The sequence below is a fragment of the Chiloscyllium punctatum genome, chromosome 2 (genome assembly GCF_047496795.1).
Source record: "Chiloscyllium punctatum isolate Juve2018m chromosome 2, sChiPun1.3, whole genome shotgun sequence".
Lineage (NCBI taxonomy): Eukaryota > Metazoa > Chordata > Chondrichthyes > Orectolobiformes > Hemiscylliidae > Chiloscyllium > Chiloscyllium punctatum.
This window is the reverse complement of record NC_092740.1, coordinates 109615647-109636105: the sequence shown is the minus strand read 5'-3', so window position 1 is coordinate 109636105 and position 20459 is coordinate 109615647. Positions and strand designations below refer to the sequence as shown.

The window sequence follows — 20459 nt, the reverse complement described above, 5'->3', positions numbered from 1 at the left end:
CATTTTGAAAAGCAATTCTAACTTTCTGAAGCACAAGATTAAGTGTTGCATCTGAAAGAACTAAAAACCAGGGGATGGAGTAAACCATATTTGACATTTAAACCCACTCCTTTATTTAATGATAATATAGCTGACTTTCTTTTTTATGTCTGATTTCCAGCCATTGTTTGATTCTGTTTGAGATTTTAAAAAATTGATGCCAATCTCTGATATATTCAACAACTAAACATCCACAGCTCTGAGATACAGGGTTTTCAAGATTCATAATCCTCTGATTAAAGGAACCTCTCCTCTCATCCAAAAAGTTATTCACTTAACCTGAAAACAGCTTGAAACTGCCCAACTGTTAAGGTCAGTGTGTAATTTGGTTTATACAGAGGGTGTTAAGTACCTGGTATGCACTACCAGTGGAGACGGTGGAGGCAGGTACAAAAGCAATGTTTAAGAGGCATCTTGACAGGTACATGAATAGGCAGGAAATAGAGTGAAGTGGACCATGTAGAGGCAACAGGTTTTTAGTTTTGAAAGGCATCATGTATCAGTGCTATCTTGGTGGGCAGAAGGGCCTGTTCCTGTACTGCATTGTTCTTTGTTCTTTTATTCTGTTAAAATCTGTTAAAATCTGTACACTTATCTGAAAATTAATGGATAGGATCATCAAGAGGACTTCAAGTAGCACATCTAAAAAAATTGCTCTTGGAATGTTGGAGTCATTGGCTGGGTCAACATTTATTGCCCAGAGTGTCAAAAACATTGTGGATCTGGAGTCAAAGGCCAGATCAAGTAAAGGTGACAGATTTCTTTTCTTAAAGGACATCAATTAACCAGATGGTCTTTATGACATTCAACAATGTTTACATGCTTGCAATTGGGCTTGTTTTTTATTTCAAATTTTCCTTGAATTTAAATGTCACTGTGGCTAGATTTGAACTCATTTTTCATGGACAAAACCTGGGGTTCTGGATCTCTAGGCCAATTATGTTACCTTTATACTACCATCTTCCTTAAGAAGTAACATGCTCAGTTTGTATTCCAAAAAGCGGTGTTGGATCGCCTACTCACTGTGACATTTTTAGAGAGAGGTTCTCAACTACGCCAATTGAAGCCCCTCTCTCTTTCTCCATACTCTAACCCATTGCCCTATTTCCCACCAGGGTGGCCTCCTTCCATGGCATCTCCAAGTTCTTGCCCTCATTCACTTACCAAAATCCAAACACACAAAGTTCTGACCCATCGCATCACTCTTCCTCATTACACAGTATTAGCAGAGACTATCGCTCCCATTGGTGCTGCCAGTACACCGATAACTGCTGGAATAGAATCCACCCTAAGTCTATTTACTAGCTGCTAAATAACTGCAAGATTGATCTCCTTTCCCTGCCAGCTGTCAGAGTCAGGGTGGAAATGGTTTTATGGAGTGGTAGAGGAGTGGGAAGTAGAAGGTGGAGAGAGTGAAATGTCTAAGTCCACTGGTGAATTTTCCCATCAATTCTGTCATACGCATAGCTAAAGCTGATGGAAGCAGTATGTCAAATGGGTCATTGACCATGTCTAAGGACATCAGAGAATGGCTACTGATGAACATGATTTGAGGCTGAATCAACTGAGGTACAAAGTGAGAGATCTGATGTTCCACTGACTGCATTAGAAAACCTGGGGACTGCAAGTGGTGACAAACATCTGTGACTGCTTTGCAGGTGGTTGTGGTCATCTAAGAAGTATCTTTGTTGCAATAAAAACAAAGTGAATCTACTTTTTTCCTGGTTCATTTCCATTCTAATTCATGTTTAATTTGTATGGCATCAGTTTTAATTTGTGTAGAAGTAAAATATATGGAAAGTGTAATTTTGTTGGCAAATTCTTAATTTGGGAGTTATTAGTTATTTCAGTTTAGGGTTCCCCAACAGGGATCGGAATAAAAGTGCATAATGAGTATTACAGGTGCAGAGAATATAGAATCACAGGTGGCTTTTGGTGTAGAAAAAGGTCATTCGGCCCATCGTGTCTTCACCAGCTCTTCAAATGAGCATCATTAATTACCTCGGTATAAAATTTCCAATACAAATGACACATTCCTATTGAAAAAGGAGATTTATACTGTGACATGAATTATTTCTAATATCATTCAACATTTCTCATAGCTATGCTTTATTTTTAAGATTCTCCTTAAACAACCGAGATCTTTCAAAAACATCATCAGTTATGTCCAGTAAAGATTTACCTCAATGAAGGAGAATATCAAAAAACTGAGAAAAATAATATTTGAGCAATTTATTGCTTGCCTTCTGTAACACTTGCTGATTCATAAAGGATTACTATTACTGTTAGACCATAAAAAATATGAGCAGAAGTAAGCCATTCAGCCCCATCAGCCTACTCTGCCTTTCAATATGATTATGACTCTCTTGACATTCCTCAAGTCCACCTCCTTGCATTTTCCACTAACTTGATTCCCTTATTGATCAATAATTTATCTCAGCTTTAAATGTACAGAAAGACTCTGACCCACAGCTGTCTGTGGCAAAGAGTTCCTGAGACTATCAATCCTCAGAGACTAAATTCTTCTTCATCTCAATCTTAAATTGGCACACCGTTATTCTGAGACTATGCCCACTGGCCCCAGACTTTCCCATAAGGGGAAACTTCCTCTCAGCATTACCATGTCAAGCATCTTAAGAATCCTATATGCTGAAATGAGATCACCTCTAATTCTCCTAATCTCCCATGAGGAGAGTCCCAACCTATTTAACCTTTGCTTATCAGACAATTTCTCTGAACCAGGGATTATCTCAGTGAAGCTTCTCTGAACTGTCTTGAATGAAACTATATATTTCCTGAAATAAAGAGTCATAACTGCTTGTAATACTCACCAGTACCTTGCACAATTTCAGTAAGACTTCCCACTCTTGTACTCCAACCCCTTTGAAAAAAGGGCCAACATTCCATTAGCCTTCCTGAATGCCTGCTACACCTGTGTTCTAGTTTCCTGTGTTTTGTGTCCTGTGTATTTGTTCATTTTGGAAGGGGGAATAATTTCCTATTTTCCTACATTATACTCAAATTGTCAACTTTTTGCCTACTTACTTAAACTATCAATATCTCTCTGTAAACTGTTTGTATCCCTTTTTCCTTTTCACTTATTTTTGTGACATCTGTAAATTTGGCTACAATACATTCACTTGCTTTCTGTAAGTCATTAATATATATATATATATTGCAAACAGTTGAAGTCCCATCACTGATCCCTATTGAACCCCACTGCTTATAGATTGCCAAGCTGAAAAAAAAGCCCTTATTCCATTTGCTGTTTCCTGGTCATTAGTCAATTTTCTATATACAGTAATTTGCCACCTCCAACACCATGGTTGGAGACAAAAAAATTGCAGGTGCTGGAATCCACAGTAAACAAGCAGGAGGCTGGATGGACACAGCAAGTCAGGCAGCACCAGGAGGTGGATAAATCAACATTCCAGGTCCTGAAGAAGGGTTACACCTGAAACGTTGACTTCTCCACCTCCTGATGCTGCTTGGCTTGCTGCATTTTTCCAGCCTCCTGCTTGTCTACCTCCAACACTGTGGGCTATTTTTGTATGACTTAGCCTTTTGTGAAGTACTTTGCCTTCTGGAATCCAAATACAACATGTCTATTGGTTTTCTTCTGCTCTCTCTGGTTGAGACTTCCTTGAAAAGCTCTAACAAATGACTCAGACAGGATTTCTCATTCATGAAGCCATGTTGACTCTCCCTGATTATGTTATGATTTTACAAATGTTTTGCTATTACTGCCTTAATAATTGATTCTAACATTTTTACAATAATAGATGTAAGTTAATTAGCTGACAATTACCTGCATTTTGATCCCCACCCTTTTTGAATAGGGGCCTCACATCGGCAGTTATGGAAGCATGTAAGGAATTTGTTCACTTTGTATCTTCTTCATATTTTTAGTGCTTACAAATTTATTAAAATATACTTAAATTTAGTGGAACCATAGTAAAGTTATTTTTTAATAGCTCCTTCAAGGAAATAACATTTCTTAAAGTTACAATGCTGTGGACATGAAAAATGTACACGTTACCAATTTGGTTCTCTGGTGATTGTCTTTTCATGATTGCTTTTGTCTAAGTTAGAAAAAAAGAAATCCATGGGAAGATTAAGAGCATGTACTTGCAATGAGATTTACTTATTTTTAAACATGAGACTGTGAACTACATAAATAATAGAATTAATTTTATTAAAATATTCACCCTGATCTTATCAGGGGAGAGTTGTTTAGGGGAGCCGATGGCCTTTTGAAAAAGAAACTCAGATGTTCAAGCATTCCACATCCTTTTTATAAGTCAAAGAATTCCTACAGTGTGGAAAGAAACATTTTGGCCATTGAGTCTGCTTTGACCCTTCAAACAACATCCCACCCAGACCCAGACCCTCACTCTATCTCCATAACCCTGCATTTAACTTGGTTAATGCACCTAACATGCACATCTCTGGACACTGCAGGGCAATTTAGCTTGGCCAATATACCAAACTGCACATCTTTGGGAGGAAATCAGAGCACCCGATATATGCCCATGCAGACACGGGCAGAACATGCAAATTCTATACAGACAGTCACCCAAGGCTGAAATTGCACTCAGGCTGCTGGCATTGTGAGGCAGCAGTGCTAACCACTGTGCCATCATGCCACCCTGCTGGCTTTCAGCTCACATATCAGGCTAACTGACAGATTTGACATCCAGACAAATGGTTATCCAGCTGGTCTAAAGCAGGCTGCAGATAGAGAAGCTGGAACTACTACTAGGAGTATGACCCAGTGCATAGCTGGATATTCAGAGGTATAATCCCTGAAGCCATAGGGTGCAGGAAGGTTCTGGTGGCTCGTGTGAGGGAAGCGGTAGGATGGGTAGAAGAAGTCTGATGTCATGCGGTAAGCTTGGAAGTCTCCAGGGAAACTTTTCTGTTCTTCCTGGTCCATAAGTAGTGTTGGATAGAGACTTACACTCTTCCTGAAGCTACTCCCACCCATTTGCTGTTTGTTAGATTTCCTCTAAACTCTGGAAACTCAGTTCCTCAGCCTTACATCAGCAAAGCAGTCTCAACCTTCCAGTTTCATTCAAATAACAAGACTTCTAATTCAGCTTTTGATATTTGAGCTAGGTTATATTTGAAGTTTTAACAGCTCCCTAACTGTATTTTACTCTGGTATTGCTTTACATCTTATAAAAAGTGGTGCTGCAAGTTCGTTAAAATCTGTTGTAAAAGTTATCTCAAAGACTAAGTAGTTAATTGCATTTCATAACACAAATAAGACATTAATACTTTGTAGCTAAGTTGCTATAAAATAAAGTGTAACCAGATAATTAAATGCTAATTAACCATGTAACTTTATTTTATAATGAAATGTTCTTTGCCATTTCAGCCGAGGAGGTGTTGAATTGGACAATAGCAAATGAACACTCAGTACATCCATATGATATTGTTCTGCTTAATATTATAATTCAGCTTTTAAACTACCAACGTCCTAAACATTTACTATCTTTCACAACAGTAAGATCAGGGATAACATAAAATGTATCTCTGTAAGGTTAAAACTCAGTTAACAACTGATGGAAAGGTCCTTCACTTTCTTTCAGGAGATTTGGAAGTTCGTTTGAAATTAGTCATTCACAGAGTGGTGGTTCTTTGCTCTTTGGATGTGAAACATCATCAGAAACAAAAATTCAACAATGAAAAATCTTGAACTCACTTTGAGTTTATCTATGTCCTCAAACTCTGTCTGCAAAGCTTGTCAAAACATTCATGGTATGTCTGTTGAAAAAGAAAAAAGGAATAAACATTATTAGGATTTACACCTTGCTTGATTCATTTTTTATGAAATGAATTATCTTTTGCACATAATTTTACTTAGCTTTGAAAGAGAGGCTTCATGAATACTTCTCATGCCAATGCAAAGTTGACAATTATTGAAACTTGCTTTGTGATTTAAATTTTGAATTATTTGGCTCACAGGCTAAACTCTCATCTATGAGTAAGAAGATTGATGGTTCAGGCCCCATGAGCTGTGAGCACATATCTGAGGGTAACAATTCTGAGAAACACTGACAGGGATGAAACATTGATCCTATAGGAAGTACAAACAGATGGCAAACTACACAATTTACCTTTTATAAACCTTCGGCATTCTGACACATTTGGCACTCCTGAGGTTGTGAAAGATACTTACTAACTCAAGTTCTTATTTCTCTTTCATTTTGGAAGGATCTCAATTTCCCACCTATGCATTGCTAACACTTAATATTAACAGACAAGTGGAGCACAGTTCATCCATTGTTCATATTGGAAATGAAAAGGAAACAATCAGTCTTTTATACGAGACTGGCAGAACTTGCTCAATGATTAGGGAGATGGATAACAACCATCTCGCACGAAGTACCCATAGTAAACAACTACAAATTGAAGGTTAATTGATCACTGTTGTTTATGTCACTTAAATTGTATAGTTGAAGGTTTCTGCTCATCACTGTTACCAGTCAAATAGTAAACATGTTCAAAAGAGAAAACTGACATGAGCACATTTATAATATCATTATATAATGTAAGCAGATCAATCCTTCTTGAGATAGTTTAGAAGAGTTAAGAATGAAAGAGCCTAGTTAAGTTATTGTATTTAGAAATTATTGAGTAAAACTTTTATCCTGATATTAAAAGCATTTTTTCCATAATTGCTATCTCTGGAGAGACACTAGCCTATTCCAATAAAGTAGTTGGGAGGAATGTCAATGACTAAGTTCAACATTGTAAGACAATATTTCAGTTTTTATCTTGAATGCTGGAAGGTACTTGAATTATGCATTATAATTGGAGGCATTTGTAGCAGCAAAGAAATTACAACGTTGAAGGAGTTATACAAATATGACTACAGTCGGTTCTGCTATAACTCGTGTTCCTTCAATGCAAATTGGCTTTAACACAATTGAAGAATTTAGACCATTATTTGAAGAGTGCAAACTTTCCTTACGTGTATTGGCGACAATGCAATTCCAGCCCCTCAGTTTAAATGGCACAGCTATTGCACAATTTTCTTATAATGTGAGATTGTACGAGAATGGAACTCAACTAGGAAAGCCAAGCAAACACTGTGATGACCAGAATACTTTGGATGTTATGTCCCCAAAGTCTCAACTCTACCAAAAAAACAATCAGTTGGAGGTGTGATAGAATACTCTTCATATGTCAGGATGGACATGACTGAAATATCTGAAGAAGCTCACCATCATGTAGGCTGTGCAGTCATCTTGATTGGCAGCCCATCAACTGAAACATTCAAACACTCGACCAGCAGAACAGCATACCTATAGAAAGCACTGTGGCAACACACGAAAGCTTCCTGTATCTAGCTCAAAAGCCACAAATCCTGTCATCCCAAAAGACAGGAGTCGCATGTGCGTGTGATCATTACCATCTTGAATTTACCCTCCAAGTCCATAAACTATTTGACTGGGAGCTTTCATCATTATTTCTTCATTGTTGCTGTGAAATCCCTGACACTTTCTTCTTAGCAGCTCTGTAGTATAAACTACAGCTTATGATCTGCAGCATTTCAAAAAGAAGGACCTCTCTGGCTAGGTGGGTCTCGGCAATAAATGTCAATGCTGTCAGCAACATTTGCATCTTATGAATGCATCAAAGTAAACCCACATTTAGAACTAAGGAACATTCCACATAGAAAGCCAGCACACAGGCATGCAAAGCAGCTCATTAAGACTTCCAAGTTTGGTTAAATAGGGGTAAAACTGTATAATAGGGAGTACCAATCAGAGATCCTGGTGCTCAGTTACCACCTGAGGGAGCTTTCCACAGGCAAATGTGGTCCAGAAGAAAGCACAATTAACTGCAAATATTAAAATTCCATGCAGTACAAAAATTGGAATCACACAAGGCACTTCAGATTTATTGAATTCACTCCAGTGTTTGTCAACATAAAGGTACCACTACCATGGTGGAGCAACAATAGCCCTCTCCTGAACTGGAAACATCATGATGAACTCTGATGCTTTCTCCCAGGGATTTATGTAAATGCTACTTCAGATATTGGTGAATATCTTATATATTTTTCTGTAATAATATTTGCAGTTTATACCAGAAACACAATTCCAATATGATTCTACTGTTAAATCTGAATACTTTTTAGGCTAACACATGCTCATGGATATGCAACTGAACTGTGGTGTACAATTCCTCAGTTTCCTTCACTGATTTTAACTGTAGTAACATTGCTGTAGTACTCAAAAGTCTCTTGCTCAATCCTTCAAAGTGTTTATTCTTGGACTTTTTCTTACTTATTCTGATTAGCAGACTTCTTGTTCTATCTTCTCCTCAACTCAATCACGTGAAGGTTTGTTCGCAACTTCCAACATTAGCAGACGTAGAGAACTAGGCAGTCGTGGATGCTGTTTGTACAAACTGCACAATTTTTCCTCCCACTGCTAAGCTAATGGCTGTTCAATGACTGTTGGTCTTTTTCATCCTGGGAAGTTGTAAATTCTGCCCAATAAACACTTTAATGTGACTGACCCAATGTCAGCCTTGTATTTTACCGAAGGTTTACTATTCAAGTGAGCCAAATCACAGGAATTGTCAGATGACTATTAAATCAAGAAAGCAGGATTTCACTCCGGCACAAAGTTGAAGCTGGTGCTGCAGTGCATTCAGTTTGTCAGTAAATTTTTAAGAGACATGCTCTGTGCTCTGATGGGTAGAAATTTCTCACATTGCATCTCACCTCAGATTACACGAAGCATGACACTATTATCTCTCCACCCCTGAGGTTTCCAGCCTCATTCCTGATGAAGGGCTTTTGCCCGAAACATCGATTTTCCTCCTCCTCAGATGCTGCCTGACCTGCTGTGCTTTTCCAGCACCATTCTAACTTTGACTCCAATCTCCAGCATCTCCAGTACACACCTCTGCCACTATTACAAATATGGCTGTCTGGTGGAAACTAATTGATTACTATTAGAACAGATGCATATATCTGAGGAATGTAATGTTTGTATACAATAGTTAATTGCAATAGAGTCATACCGTTGTCTAGCACAGAAACAGACTCTTCGGTCCATCTCATCCATGCCAACCAGATATTCTAAACTGATTTAGTGCCATTTGCCAGCATTTGGCTCATATCTTTCTAAACTCTTTCTATTCACTACCTATCTAGATGTCATTTAAATGTTGTAATTGTATTCATTTCCATCATCTTCTCTGGCAGCTCATTCCATACAAGCATTACCTTCTAATTGAAGAAGTGATCGCTCAGGTTCCTTGTAAATCTTTCCCTCTCACATTAAACTATGCCCTCCCATTTTGGATTCTCCTACACTGGGCAAAAAAAGTACCCTTGGCTATTCACCCTATCCGTGCACCATCATCATTTTATAAATTTCAATAAGGTCACCCTTAACCTCTGATGCTTCAGGGAAAATAGCCCCAGGCTATCCAAACTCTCCCAACAGCTCCAGCCTTCTAATCCCAGATATATCCTTGGAAATCATTTTTGAACAGTTTCAAGTTTAACAGTATCTTTCTGAATGCAGTACAACCAGAATTGAACACAGTATTCCAGAAATAGCCTAACCAATGTCCTGTATAGCCACAACAGGATGCCCCAACTCTTATACTCAATGATCTGTCCAATGAAGGCAAGCGTGCCAAATACCTTCTTCACCACCATGACTTATGACTCCACTTTCAAGGAGATATTAACCTTCACCCCAAGGTCTCTTTGTTTGGCATCACTCCCCAGGACCCTACCATTAACAATATAGGTCCTGCCCTGTTTGCTTTACCAAAATGCAATACCTCACAGTTGTCTAAATTAGACTTCACTTGCCCCTCCTTAACTCATTGGCCCATCTGATCAAGGTTCTATTGCACTCAGATAATCGTCTTCACTGTCCACTACACGCACCATTTTTGGTGTCATCTGCAAACATAAACTAAGGGCACAATTCACTTAGCATCTCAGCCAGGCCCACAGGGGCCGACCTGACCTCCTAGTGACCAGCCATCTCAATTCCCCGTCTCATTCTCTCTCTGACATGACAATCTTTGACCTCTTCCATTGCCACAGCATTGGTGAGACCAAACGTAAGCGAAGTGCACGTTTCGCCAAGCATCTCAGCCAGACCTACAGAGGCTGACCTGACCTCTCAGTCATGGCTCATTTCAATTCCCCTTCCCATTCCCTCTCCGACATTACCATCTACACTGAATCAGACCGCATATTGGAGGAACAACACAATGTCATTTTCTGCCTGGGCAGCCTACAGCCCAGAGGACTCAAAATTGAGTTCTCCAGTTTTAAATAACCTCTATTCCCAGCCCCCAACTCCTTTTCCAGACCTGTCTCCTCCCTTCTATTCCACCTACTGACCCTTCCTTCCAGCTACAAATTGGATTCATTCTTCCCATTGACCAACCAGGCCGCACCCTCTACCTGTGTTCACCTATCACTACCTCACCACTCTGTGTCTCTCCCCACCCAAAACCCTCCCCACCCTTCCCTTTAACTGCAACTCCCCTTACACCCACCCCTGATCCTGAAGAAGTGTTACACCCAAAACGTTGACTTCTCCACCTCCTGATGCTGGCTGGTTTGCTGTGTTCTTCAACCTACCTGCTTGTCTACTTTGGATTCCAGCATCTGCAGTTTTTCTGTCTCTAACATACTAAACAGGCTTCCTATGTTCACATCCAAATCATATATGTAAATGACACATTTGTTGGATTCATCAATACCACGATGTTCATGCCTTAGGAAGTTCCTAGGTGGACAATCATATTCATGATGATCCATCCTATTTTCTTTTGTTCTATAAGTTAAAGGATTCTGCATGAGATAAAACACCTTCTCAGAACAATTCATACCACTCATCTACCTGTCCCAATGGATGTTAAAGATCCTATGTCAGTATATCTAACATCAGAAGAGATTATAAAGTCTAAAACAGATTATCTGATCATGATCACATTGTTGTTTGTGGGGGAAGCTTGCTGTGGGGGAAATCAGCTGTCATTTTTCTGACACTAAAACAGAAAGTTCTCAATTGGCTTTAAAGTTCTTAGAGACATCTAGTAGCCATGAGCAGAATGGTATAAATGGAAGCTTTTTTAAAATTTTAACATGGGCAAATAACAATTGGACAAAATTGTTTTCTGCCTGATGTTGATCCCTGCACATATGTTCAACGAAGTGTATTGAAAAGGGACCAGGGGTGTAAATTTTTCATGAGCTTTTTCCAACACCACTTGGGACTTATTACAGAGTATATATTGTGATGTCTGAACCACTATCCCAGCTGAGATCCATTAACACAACACAGACTTGAGAACTGAGAAAGGAAACATTCGCTTGACCTGGTTTGGCTGCTTACCTTCTCAAACAGGTTTGCTGTCAGCACAACCCATGAGACTTTGACAAAATTGAATGAAATTTTAAGTTTCCATTTATGTCTGTTTAAATTTTCCTCTTAATTTCATATAAAACCCATAGTCAAAGTTCTGACATTTGTGTTCTAGTGTATCCTCATTTAAAGCTAAAAAAAAGACATGCATCTATTTTGCCAAAAAAGCAATGACTTATCAATATCTACTAATCTAATTTCCAACTAATGGCAGACTATCGGTGCTTTGAAAATGATATTTTTCCAAGCTCTGGCAGCAATCTGATTCATTCTAATTGGTAATGAAATCTTACAAGCCAGCTCTACAGCAATGTTAAACTGACAGATTTACAGTAACACTGTTTTGTTATAGAAATATCAACACCTTGTTCTGAAAAGCAACACCAGCTACATATAATTCTGCTACTTGATCTTCTGTTCATATTTAAATTGAAGTTATGATTTCAAGTAATATTTCAGCAGGTGAACAAATTACCAACTGCAACTAATTAAGACTTGCTGTTGGCATTTCAGCTCTTTGTGCCAAAATTTAACAGCACCCTCATTATTAACATTTCCAAATAAAACATTCCTTCGTATTCTCTTTGTCAGAACCTTGGGTGCAGTTCAACACAGTTCACTTGAACGTTTTATCTGATCTGCAATGCACTTGTTAATTATTCATGAGTCAGACCGCCAATACTGCCTGAAACCTATTAATGTATTAATTATTAAAATTCTCAATGCATGAATAACTCTGAATTATCCATTTATTCAACATTAGTCTTGCTAAATTAAAAGAACAAGTCATTAAAGCAGTATTAAATGAATTCTGTCTCACAAATAGGCAGTATTAGATTATCTGCTTTCATGCAGTGTTATTGACATATTACTTTGTAAACCAAAAGTGATTTGGTCATTGTTCAAGATCCACATGTATTAAAAGTTTTTAGCTGGTGAGGTTGAAAATACCTATCATTTCTATAAATTGGCAACTATAAAAAAAAATTTGGCTTCTTCATGATTTGGGCACAAGTTTGACACTTATTTTTGAGCCATGTGAATTGCAACACCCAATGACATTGCTGACTCTATGCTCAGTGTTTAACTGCACAGTCCATCAGCACTGAAGTTGTCAACTTTAGGACATGTTTGCTTTGATTTCGCTATGTTCTGACTTTGAAGTTAAAAAGATTCCTAATCTTGTTAAGCTTTCAAAAATCACACGTTCGAATCTTGTTTATGTTGCAGTTGATGTGAAGCACAAAAATAATCAACTTATTTTTGAGGTATTTAAATTCCGCATGACAAATCTTTTGCAAGTCAATTCAACAACTTGAAACAAACAGTTGCACTGATTCCAAGAACTGGTTAAATATTTCTATTCTCTGTTTAGCGAAATAATGTTACAGGGTATCAATACATTATAGAATGAAACTGGCCAAAGGGGAAGCATACATTTTAAGCATGTTTTGGAATTTTTCTTCGGGCCTCTCACCTTACATTATCTTGGCCTTCACATCTTAGATTACTTGAATGAATGCAGATGAGGCCCTTAGATCAATAAGACGTTTAAAATTATGCTTTAAGATTTAAGTTTGTTGGAACACGTGCATGGATACAAAGAATTCCAAAGCATTCTTAAAGTAAAACTCAAATCATTGAAAGTACCATATTGGAGCTTGTTTTAAGTTGGGGAGAAGGATGCCAACTTGCGGAACATTGCAGACAATATCTCTGGGACACATGGACTAAACAACCCCATCACCCTTTGGCCGATCACTTCAACTCCCCCTCCCACTCCACAAGTCCTGGGCCTCCTCCCTCAACAAATCCTAGCCACCCAACAACTGGAGGAAGAACACCTCATTTTCCACCTAGGGACCCTCCAACCACATTGAATTAATGTCTATTTCACCTGTTTCCTCATCTCCCCTCCCTCCACCTTATCCCAGATCTAACCCTCCAAAACGGCACCATTGTCTTGAACTGTCCTACCTGTCCATCTTCCTTCCCACCTACCCGCTCCACCCTCCACTCTGACCTATCACCATCATTCCCCACCTTCCCTCAACCCCACCCCATTCCCACTTATCTGTCAGCCCCCTAGGCTCCCCACTGCTCCTACGTGTATATAAATATATATACATATATATGCACGTATTCCTGATGAAGAGCTTATACTCAAAACGTTGACTCTCCTGCTCCTCAGATGCTGCCTGACCGGTTGTGCTTTTCCAGCACCACACTTTTTCAGTCTGATTTCCAGCATTTACAGTCCTCACTTTCTTCTTTGAGGTAAAATCACTCAGATATGTGCACATATCATTTTCTAAAATGCATTTTTACATTAGATGATCCTTAAGAGCTAAAACAATTTGTTGCAAGCAACTTGAAAATAATTGGAAATCCACTGATTGGATATTTTAATGATTTGTTGGGACCTAATGAAGCTACTCCTTTCCTCAAAGACTAAATTTCACTCTCTCTGGATAATTTCAAATTGATCAGCTTCTTTCAAATGGATTGTTCAACCAGACACTTTAGCTGGATTTTTTCAGAGGCAGCAGAGGTTCTACTGTCAGATCGGAAAGCAGAGGAGGGTGAATCCTGCTTGGGAACCAGCCTGAGACTCCATTTTGCAAGGTGGCTGAGGGGCCCTCCATTAGTGCCTCAATGATGCATACTGTGCTCCTGTCAGATTTCATTGAGTGGTCTCCCCCAGTTTGGAGACAGATCCTCTCCAAGATGGGCAAAATTCAGTGGTGGCTGCAAAAGCCTATTGTATTACATTGCGGAGATTTCTGGAAGGCACTATATCTTTATGACAGAGAAACATGTGACATTCTATCTAAAAAGTCCTCATATTGACATAAAGTAGACCATTCAGCACAGAGATCCTGCTCACTATTCAGTAAGATCATGTCTGATTTTTTTGTCTTTCAAATTTCTCATTCTGATATAATCCCAATAATCTTTGATTCCCTTGCTGAATTTATCCATTTATCTTTGAAACATTCAATGACATCAACTCCACTGCCATCTGAAGCAAAGTGTTTCAAAGAACTCCAGCTTTATAAAGTTAGTGGATAGCTGTGAGTTAAACTAACAGTCATGGTAGTAAGCATAGAACTCAAGCTGCATGCAAGTCTGTGATGTCACATAAGGGTTTGACCTGGCTGGGCAATGGGAAGAATAAACCTGGTTGGTGGTTGGGAGGAGTGGAAGGGAAGGGGAGGGGCTGGGAAGGGATTCGGGTGATGGGAAGAGAGGTTATTTGGAACTGGAGAACTTAGTGTTGAGTCCTTCGGACCGTAGGCTGCCCAGGCAGAAGATAAGGTGTTGTTCCTCCAATTTGCAGTTTGGTTCATTGTGGCAATGGAGAAAGCCAAGGATGGTCATGTTGGAAAGGGAGTGGAAAGGGAATTAAAATGGGCAGTGACTAGGAGGTCCAGTCGGCCCCTGTATGCTTGGCTGAGATACTTGGTGAATCGTTCGCTAAGTTTATGTTTAGTCTCCCTGATGTAGAGAAGACCACATTGGGAACACCTGATGCAGTAAACTAGGTTGGAGGAGAGGCAGGTGAACCTCTTTTTGGGGCCCTGAATGGAGGTGAGAGGGATGGTCTGCCGGCAGGTTTTGCATCTTTTCCAGTTTCAAAGGAAAGGTAGCTGGGGACTCAGGAAGGTTGATAAGGAGAGTGGCGCAAACCAAGGACTGTCGAAGGGAATGGTCCTTGCAAAAGGCAGAGACAGTTGGGGAAGGGAAGATGCATTTGATGGTGGGGTCTCATTGGAGCTGACGGAATGTTTAAGAATCATGCGTTGAATGTGGAGACTGGTGGGATGGTAGTTGAACAAGGGGAACTTTGTCGTTATTGTGTTTTGAAAGAGGGAAATTGGGAGCATGGAACAGGGAATGGAGGTGGTGTAGTAGAGGTCTGTTTGGATGATGGTGGAGTGAACAGCACGCTACTTGAAATAGGTGGATATGTGATATGCTTGGGAGAGGAATGTCTTCTCATCTGAGCAGATGCAGAGAAATTGGGAGAATGAGATAGAGTGGGTCGTAAGCAAGGAAGAGGTAGGGCATGGTATCAGAGAATTGGCATTCGGCCTCTCTGACATAGGGGTCCGTTCTCCAGGCTACCATCTTTATCAGCGGGTTGAATGGCGAACCAGGGGTTGGTGCAGTGAAAGTGGAGTACTGCATGTTTGGAGGGGGTGAGGTTGGATTGGGTGATGGGAGGTGGAGAAATTGAGGCAGACGATTTCACGTCAGCAGTCAGCAATGAAGGGGTCTAATGCAGGTACAATGCCAGTGGGCGGGGGTGACCAAGTGGAAAAGGAAGGTTGGAGGTGGGAGAAGAGATCCTCAGAGGGAGGTTTGGAGGTTTTGTCAAAGGAGGCACAGAGGCGGAGGTGGTGGAAGAACAACTCTATGTTGTGGCAAGTGCAGAGAACATTGAGGTGGGGACAGAGTGGCATGAACATGAGCCCTTTACTGAAGATGGACCGTTCAGCCTCAGAGAGTTCAAGGTCATGGGGGATTGCCCATATTGTCCATGGATGTGCATATTAGGTGGATCGTCCATGTTAAATTGCCTATATTTTAGAGGATGTACAGGCTAGGTGCATTAGCCATGGGAAATGCAGGGTTATGAGGATAAGTTAGGGGAGTAGGTTTGGGTGGGATGCTCTTCGGAGGGTTAGTGTGGACTTAATGGGCCAAATGGCCTGTTTCCACACTGTAGCGTTTCTATGATTCTATGAAATGTGTTCCTCCCAAGAGAACAATTAAATTAATCAAATGACACAAGGGGACAGAATTTTCAATCGTGCAGGACTGGATACAGCTGTAGGAAATGATCTGAAAGAATTTAAATTTGTACATTTCCACTTTAGCAAAAAAAGAATCATCCATGGAGTTCAAAGGTTGGGACTGAATGGTCTGTTCCTATACTGTGTGACTCTAAAACTTCAATTGTTATCATTAACATTGCATTTGTCTGAAGAATAAAATCCTCAAGCTGCTGCTCTCCAGCCTTTGAAAGAACAACACTACTGTCAGGTGAAACTGTCACACAAGATTCCCTACCATCAGCAAGATATTAACCTGATACTCTGGATATCCTGAAAAGTAATCCGTAATCAATGGTGAAAGCAGCAACACTGATTTAACGGAAGAATATAATGTGAATTTAAATCTTTTGATATTTGTAAAATAAAACAAGTTATATTCTGGATGACAGTGTTTCATTTTCAAATATTTTTCACTTGGATATTAACTGAATGTTCTTCAGTGTGAATTGACAAATATTTTCAGCTACAAGGTGATGATTCTCCCCGCTAACTCTTGGAGTCATGCCTGCAATATGTACTTTATGCTCTGTGGAACTTTCTACACCAAGGCTGTATCGGCTGTACCGATAATAACCTCAGACAAATTCGAGAAAGGAGAGTTAATACCGATAAATCACTACACGTTTGAAAAATATTGACCCCTGCCAGTTCATTAAGTAACAAATGGGATTCTCTCTTTAAGGTTTAGATGCAACAAAGTTACAGAAATGATCTGTGATCAATATCTTGATGTGATCCCAATAAAAGCACCCCCTCCACTTCTCTGGTTTTCCCAGGCATCGGGAGGGAGGGCAGCAAGGAGCCATACCTCCCACCCACATCATGGCTGTGAAGAGTGCAGATTCCCTAGTTTTGATCTGCAGAGAAATTCCATGCTGTGTTGGCAGCCCGTCAGGATGCAGAGATTGTGAAAGCAGCAGGAGGGACTTGCTCATTGAAGTTGACATGCTGTGAAGACTTTGATCAGCCACACTGAAGGATCCCAGCCATTGCCAGGTGAATGGTTGTTTTTCAAAGCACTTCTATCAAAGAGTGCTATTATTCTTTTGACAAGTAATTACCAATTGCCTGGAAGGCACTTCACTTGTCCAGCACTTCACCCAGTTTCAGCTGCACTCCCCTGCTGCCAGCCCTTCACAGCAGTACAGGAACAGCTTACACAGTTTCATCATCCACTCTGTTCAGGATCAAGGACGAAAAGCTCACCATCACGTATGGCTCCACCAGGAGCATTAACTGCCTTCTCCTCAGTCACATTTTCCAGTGAGTATGGTCATCAAGATCCCCTTACACAAGGTCTATATGGTAAGATTTAGTTCTCTGTACATCAGAGAACAACTACCCAAAGCTCTCACAAAAGATTACTGCTAACATCTGCCTTCTTAACAGTCTGGACAAATACATATTGCAAGTAGTTGACAAGATTGTTGTCATTGGATGCCATGACCTTGCCCACTCCCAATCCACCCTCCATGTCTTGCTAAACTGTGTGTTTTCTTTTCCTGAGAACAAAGTAAAACTAAAACTGTGAGTGATAATAACTTATAAGCAGGGGAGAGAAGAACAACATTTTGGGAGGGCCTCTGTGAGAGATAGGTGTGAGAAAACAATAGATTAAGTGTTGACTGTTCACATGGAGACAAGGCGCCTGTGGGACAGTAATGAGTAGATCAGCAAAGCCTGTTAACCCAGGGACGTTGCATAGGAGAACACTGAGGAAGTCAGAGTGTGGGACTTGTTTTCTGAAAGTGTTACACCCATTACCTACCTTTTTAAAGTTATTCATAGGACATAGGTGTCACTAGCTAAGCCAGCCTCTGTTATCTATTTCGGGCGAAACACCACCGTGAGTCCAGAGTCAGGTATTGAGAACTGGAGAACTGTGACAATCAGCAATGGTTACATGTTCATGTTTAGGCTAACTTTTGTTATTGAATTCAGATTTCGCCATCTGCTATGGTGAGATTCAAACCCATATCTCCAGAATATTAGTCTTTGGTTCTGGATTACTAGTCCAGTGACATTACTGTTACAGTACTGCCTCCCTACTTGTTGCATCCTTCTGAGTACTGCAGGCTCTTGGTGCATGGTGTCCAGATTTGAGAGAATATGCTGCTTGCTGCTTGCTCACCTCCTTAAACATTTCTATTCTGCCTGCTTGGGTACAGATGTGAAGTCTTTCTCCCATGCTGAGAAGGGCTCACCTCAGTGCAGCCCCTCATTCAGACCTCCAGTTTAGAGGAAGGGGGAAGGATTATGGGTCGACGAGGTGAAAGGGAGGCTAGTAATCCTGTCAACCCTGGTATTCCTGTGGGTATCGCAGAGGTGCTGCCAGGCCTGCTGAGCTTTTCCAGCAATTTCTGTCTTTGTTTTGGATAGGTTGTTTTTTTTACCTGGAGTAGAGGAGGTTGACAGGGAAGATGACTGAGATGCATAAAAATATGACGGGCATAGTTAAGGTAGACAGGAAGAGATTTTATTTTTCCTTGGTGAAGGGTTCAATAACCAGGAGGCAGAGAGTTAAATTAAGGAACAGAAGACTTAGAGGGGAGGAGAGGGGTAGGAGATTTTCACTGAAAGGCGAGTGCGAATCTGGCACTTATTGTCTGAAAGAGTGGTAGAGGCAGAAACCCTCATAAAAGATAAGCAGCAATTAGATATGCACTTGTCAAGCCGAGGCATACAAGGCTATGGGCCAAGTGCTGGAAATGGGATTAGAATAGTTTAGTCCTTTCTTCTGACTGGCATGGATTTATGGGCTGAGCAGCCTTTTCCTGTGCTGTTGACCTCTATAGTCGTATTTTATTTCTTCTAGAGCCTCACTAACTCACACAATTAATATCCAATCCTAATAACCCATGTGTTCATAATTCCACTTTATTTTCAAAGTTATAAAGCTTTAGTGCCCACAAACATAAATTTAAAGCTACTGCCAAATCAATATTTTCATTTTCTAAGATTTAAAATACTCAAGTGATGTAATTAACATGATTTAGATTTCAATTTCTCAGACAGTTTTGCCAGTGTCTTAACAGTCAAACCAGTTAGAATCACAGTTTAACTTAACTCTTTCACAAAAATTGCATCTGGTCAGATTTTGCTCATTGCAACTGCAGACTTCTTTTTCTTCTAAATTACTTCTGGAAAAGTTAAAGTTAAGGTAATTCATAACAAGTTATGTGCTGAAAGTAGGAATTCAAATAGTCATGCCAATTTGGACAGCACCACTCTAGCATCTATTTTTATCCTGTCAGCAAAATAATCCACATTACTTCCTGATTTTTGTGCAACACTACTAAATTATTAATACTCTATCCATAAAAAAACCCCATCTTTTGGTATCCTTCTAGCCAAAGAAAAGGCAATCTGCTTCCAAAATTGTTCCAATGGTGCTTTTCAAATAATCAATGGAAAGTGTTTAAGGCAAAACTTCTGCTGTCTGTTCAAAACCTTCTTCTTATCTCAAAGCTAACAACCTGTTAGGAAGGAAGATGTGTTGGACATTTTGAACAACTTGAGGATAGACAAGTCCCCCGGGCCTGACGGGATATATCCTAGGATTATGTGGGAAGCAAGAGAGGAAATTGCAGTACCGTTGGCAATGATCTTCTTGTCTTCACTGGCAACTGGGGTGGTACCAGGGGACTGGAGAGTAGCGAATGTTGTGCCCCTGTTCAAAAAAGGGAATAGGGATAACCCCGGGAATTACAGGCCAGTTAGTCTTACTTCTGTGGTAGGCAAAGTAATGGAAAGGGTACTGAGGGATAGGATTTACGAGTATCTGGAAAGACACTGCTTGATTAGGGACAGCCAGCACAGATTTGTGAAGGGTAGGTCTTGCCTTACAAGTTTTATTGAATTCTTCGAGGAGGTGACCAAGCATGTGGATGAGGGTAGAGCAGTGGATGTAGTGTACATGGATTTTAGTAAGGCATTTGATAAGGTTCCCCATGGTAGGCTTATGCGGAAAGTCAGGAGGCATGGGATAGAGGGAAATTTGGCCAATTGGATAGAAAACTGGCTAACCGGTCGAAGTCAGAGAGTGGTGGTAGATGGTAAATATTCAGCATGGAGTCCAGTTACAAGTGGAGTTCCGCAGGGATCAGTTCTGGGTCCTCTGCTGTTTGTAATTTTTATTAATGACTTAGATGAGGGA

The 20459-nt window shown here is 40.1% G+C and overlaps 1 protein-coding gene across 1 annotated transcript in view; it reads right to left on the bottom strand.

The window, feature by feature from the left end:
- LOC140487787 (receptor-type tyrosine-protein phosphatase delta) overlaps positions 1–20459 on the bottom strand; it is a 2436480-nt gene that overhangs the window by 1749251 nt on the left and 666770 nt on the right. The window contains exon 4 of the mRNA XM_072587053.1: positions 5747–5808. The gene's annotated coding sequence lies outside the window, so the exon portion shown is untranslated. The remainder of the gene's footprint in view (positions 1–5746; positions 5809–20459) is intronic.